Source organism: Mustela lutreola, chromosome 9 (assembly GCF_030435805.1).
Source record: "Mustela lutreola isolate mMusLut2 chromosome 9, mMusLut2.pri, whole genome shotgun sequence".
NCBI classification, from domain to species: Eukaryota; Metazoa; Chordata; class Mammalia; order Carnivora; family Mustelidae; genus Mustela; species Mustela lutreola.
In genome coordinates this window covers 81,229,920-81,235,633 of record NC_081298.1, presented here as the reverse complement: position 1 = coordinate 81,235,633, position 5,714 = coordinate 81,229,920, and positions in this window count along the sequence as shown.

Sequence of the window (5,714 nt, the reverse complement as noted above, 5' to 3'; positions counted from 1 at the left end):
TAAAAAATTTTATTTATTTATTTGACAGACAGAAGTCATAAGTAGGCAGAGAGGCAGGCAGAGAGAGAGGGGAGGAAGCAGGCTCTCCACTGAGCAGAGAGCCCAATGTAGGGCTTGATCTCAGGACCTTGAGATCATGACCTGAGCCGAAGGCAGAGGCTTAAACCACTGAGCCACCCAGGTGCCCCATAAATTTTTTATATTTTTAATTGAAGTATAGCTGACAGGATATTATATTAGTTTCAGTGTACATAGAGTGATTCAACAATTACATTATGAAATGCTCATCATAAGTGTAGTTTCCATCTGTCACCATACAAAGTTATTATGATATTAGTGACTATATTCTGTATGCTGTGCTTTTCATCAAATAACTTTTCTTCTACAAAATAAGTGTACTTGGGAAATTGTGAGGCAGTTGTGATGCTATTTTCACTATTCTAAAGGAAAAAACCAGGGAACAGTATGTGATGAGGACTTCACTGAGATTTAGTTCCCCAAATTTATCAGACTATATTTCTGAGAAAATATGCACATTGAGTTAAAGATTTCTTGTGCTTGAAGTCTAATCAATAAATATTAAATACAATTAATTTTGCACTAATAATTTATCAGGTTTTAAAAATTGAACATTGAATTTCTAAGAAATTACATATAAATAATTAAATGCAATCTTAGTGCAGCAGAAATATATATGATGAGTTCCATGTTCCAGAATCCATATTGCTATAAAAAAGACCCAGGTTAACCAAGTCTTAGACTTTTGGATGTCAAAATATCCACAGATTCTAGGGCAGGTAGAGTCATAGAAGCATAGGATTCGTAACTATAACATTTACATTTGTCTACTTAATATCATAATCTGTTTTCCCCCACTTGAGAGCAAATTCAGCAGAGGCCTGGGTTGTATCATTATATCCATAGTGCCAAAGATTATAGCTGACACAATGTAGAGGTTTGAATAATAGCACAGTAAAAATTTCTTTTTTTTAAAAGATGTATTTATTTACTTGAGAGAAAGAGAGAAAGTGTAAAGAGGGAGGGGTGGGGGAGAGAGAAAATCTCAAGCAGACTCCACACTGAGTGGGGATCATGATGCAGTGCTCGATCTCACAACCCTGAGATCATGACCTGAGCCAAAATCAAGAGTTAAATCCTTAACCAACTGAGCCACCCAGGCGCCCCAAAGATTTCCTTTTGTTAAAATATAGCTCAGTAAAGATTTCTTTTGTAGAGATATGCAGTCCCCCTGAATTATCAAGTATAGTCAAGTAATAGTGACATTTCTGCAAATATAGTGAATATACAAAAATAGTTCTTCCTATGGATCCTAAAACCACAGGATGTTTGGTGTTTGTTTAGGAAAATAATACCCTATGATTTTTATAAAGGTCATTCTCTGTTGATATTTTGTTTGAGCCAAAAAATAGCTACTATTTATTGTACACATTCTATGTTAGCACTGTTGAAAAGTATAATATATTCTATACTATTTAATTTTTACAACAATCCTGCAGCATAATTTGTTTTCATTTGACAGACAGAAATTTAAAATTTGATGTTGAGAAATTAAGTGATTCGTCTAAAGCCACATTGGTAGCAAGTGGTACAGATTGGACAGGAACTCAGCTCTATCCAAGTCAGTATCCTTGACTCTATACTATCTGCTTCCCTATAACTCCAAGCCCAACATTTTCATGTCTGGTATGGATTTCTGACTGCTTATTTTAGAAAGTTACAGGTTGCTTATACTTACCTCCTTCAATGCTAAATTGAAATAAGAGATTACATCTGCTTTTTTTTTTAATTCCACCACACAATGATAGAAACAGAAATTTAACGATATTGAAAATGCTAATATTTCATGATAAGGAATCTATATGGACAGTTTAGTTGATAATTTAATTGATGCCTTTATCTACTGTGAATATAAAACAGCCAACTTCATTATGTAAACTACCTTCTTCTGTATAACTTGACAGAATCAATACTTTGAGATTCTAAGTTTCAAAGAGAACTAAACAATGGGAAGTTGGTAAGTGAGGTGCACTGTTATCATTGAGAAGCTCACATATTTTTAGGTCCTTTTTCTTAAAATATGTAGATGAGACATTTTTAAAGGAGTAACACAAGGTACCGTAGGATCAGTCAGTAAATGAAAAACAGACCTACATGGAGTAATATGGAACCCCAAACTCCCATTAGTACTTTCTCCTCCTCTCCTAGGAATCCTGTCTAATTTTAGAGACTTTTTTTAAGTACTTATGTTAGCATTCTTACAAAATGCTTTTACTTGCAATTTATTTTAAAAACATTCCCCCCCAAAATACCATTGCCAGAATACCAAATTCCCAGTCCCATGTTCTGTGTGAGGATGGTAAGAGCCTTCCAGAAGTGTCACTCACTCTACAACAATCTACAGAACTTCATGTCATTCATCTTACTGCTGAGATGGCTGGGTGAATTTATTAAGCTGTGGTAAAAATTTTTTTTAAGAAAAAAATCAAGTATGTGATCTCATGATCTCATAAATACTTATATTACCCTTGGTTTCAATATGGTAGTGTCACTTAAAACAAAGGTCATGATTTTTTAAAATTTTATTGGGTTTTTAATTTTAATTCCCATATAGTTAATAGTGTTATCTTAGTTTGAGGTGTACAATATAATTCTCTATATTACTCATTGTTCATCACGATAACTGTACTCTTAATCTCCTTCATCTATTTCACCTGTCCCCTACCCACTTCCCCTCTAGTAACTATCAGTTTGTTCTCTATAGTTAAGAGTTTGTTTTTTGGTTTGTCTCTTTTTTTGTTTGTTTGGTTTTTTAAATTCCTCATATGAGTGAAATCATATGACATTTGTCTTTCTCTGGTTGACTTATTTCACTTGGCATTACACTCTCTAGCTCCATCCATGTTGTTGCAAATGGCAAAATTTCATTCGTTTTAGTGGCTGAGTAATATTTCATTTTATACACACACAAACACACACACACACACACACACACACACACACACACACACATCTCTAACCAGACATGCATGGGACTACTCCCAAATCAACAGGTAACCAGAACTCCTGAGGTGCTAGTAAATATACAGATTCCTAGAAGGCATCTTGAGAGTTTCTGATATAATAATTTTGGATAAGGCCTGGAACAAAGCATCTTAGCAAGCATTCTAGGAGTTTCTGATCAGCCAATTCAGGGTAACTTCCAGGATATAAAGAGAAATGTAATGGAGTTCTACCTTCTAGATGATTTGACTATTGTAAAAATTATGAGCCACTGACAATGGGAATATACAATTTGAATATATTTTGCCTCTATAATTCCACCCCAGTAGACTTTAATAAATTCTCATTCAGTTAGAGAGTAAATTCCATTTTTTTTCTTGATAATTATTTTCTGTGTTTTTAAAGATGAGAGGAAAGCAAACAAGGGCTTTGAATTACACAATGGACTAGATGCTCTTTACAGATATATTCAGAGCATTTCATCCTAAAGCAATAGATTATATATTCTTCTCAAGTGCACATGGAGCATTCTCCAGAATAGATCACATACTGGGTCACAAATCAGGTCTCAATTGGTACTAAAAGATTGGGATCATTCCTTGCATATTTTCAGACCACAGTGCTTTGAAACTTGAGCTCAATCAGAGGAAATTTGGAAATAACTCAAATACATGGAGGCTAAAGAACATTCTACTAAAGAATGAACAGGTCAACCAGAAAATTAAAGAATTAAAAAAATTCATGGAAACAAATGAAAATGAAAACATAGCTGTTCAAAATCTTTGGGACACAGCAAAGACAGTCCTGAGAGGAAATATGTAGCAATATAATCCTTTCTCAAGAAACAAGAAAGGTTTCAAGTATACAACCTAACCCAACACCTAAAGGAGCTGGAGAAAGAACAGCTAAGAAAGCCTAAATACAGCAGGAGAAGAGAAATAATAACGATTAGGGCAGAAATCAATGAAATAGAAACAAAAAGAACAGTAGAAAGTATCAACCAAACTAGGAGCTGATTCTTTGAAAGAAATAAAAGATCGATAAACACCTGGCCAGACTTATCAAAAAGAAAAGGGAAATGATCCAAATAAATAAAATCATGAATGGAAGAGGAGAGATCACACTGAACACTGAAGAAATACAAACAATTATAAGAACATATTATGAGCAACTATTTGGCAACAAATTAGGCAATCTGGAAGACACGGATGTATTCCTAGAGATGTATAAACTACCCAAACTGAAACAGGAAGAAATAGAAAACCTGAACAGACCTGTAACCAGCAAGGAAATTGAAGCAGTAATCAAAAATCTCCCAACAAACAAGAGCCCAGGGCCAGATGGCTTCCCAGGGGAATTCTACCAAACATTTAAAGAAGAAATAATACCTATTTTTCTGAAGCTGTTTCAGAATATAGAAATGGAAGGAAAACTTCCAAATTCTTTTTATGGGGCCAACATTACCTTGATCCCCAAACCAGACAAAAACCCCACCAAAAAGGAGACTTACAGACCCATATCCCCAATGAACATGGATGCCAAAATTCTCACCAAGATATTAACCAATAGGATTCAACAATACATTAAAAGGATTATTCACCACAACCAAATGGGACTTAATCCTGGCCCTCAAGGTTGGTTCAACATTGACAAATTAATTAGAGTGATACTCTACATTAATAGACAAAAACCATATGATTCTCTCAATAGATGAGGAAAAAGTATTTGACAAAGTACAGCATCTTTTCTTAACTAAAACTCTTCATAATGTAGGGATAGCGGGAAGATACCTCAACATCATAAAAACCATGTACTAAAAGGCCATAGTGAATATCATTCTCAATGGGGGAAAATTGAGAGCTTTTCACCTAAGGTCAGGAACATGGCAGGGATGTCCACTATCACCACTGTTGTTCAACATAGAACTAGAACTCCTAGCCTCAACAATCAGACAACAAAAAGAAAATAAAATGCACCTGAATTGACAGAGAAAAAGTCAAACTCTCAGTCTTCTTAGATGACATGATACTCTCTCTATGTGGAAAGTTCAAAGGACTTCACCCCCAAATTGCAAGAATTCATACAGAATTCAGCAAACTGGCAGGATATAAAATCAATGCACAGAAATCAGTTGCATTTCTATTCTGAGACAGAAGAAAGAGAAATTGAAGAGTGGATCTCCATTTGCAATTGCACCCCAAACCAAGAAATAAATGTAGCCCAAAAGGCAAAGGATCTGTACTCAGAACACTCATGAAGGAAATTGAGAAAGACACAAAAAAATGGAAAAACATTTCATGCTCATGGATTGGAAGAACAAATATTGTTAAAAAGTCTGTTTCTTGGAGCAGTCTATACATTCAATGCAATCTCTATCAAAATACCATCAACTTTTCACAGAGTTGAAACAAATAATACTGAAATTTGTATGGAATCATAAAAGACCTTGAATAGCCAGGGGAATGTGGTAAAAGGAAACCAAAGCTGGTGGCATCACAATGCTTAATTTCAATCTGTATTACAAAGCTGTAAGCATCAAGACAATACAGAACTGACACAAAAACAGACACATAGATCAATGGAACAGAATAAAGAACCCAGAAATGGACCCTCAACTCTATGGTCAACTAATCTTTGGCAAAGAAGGAAAGAATATCCAATGGGAAAAAAGACAATCTCTTCAACAAATGGTG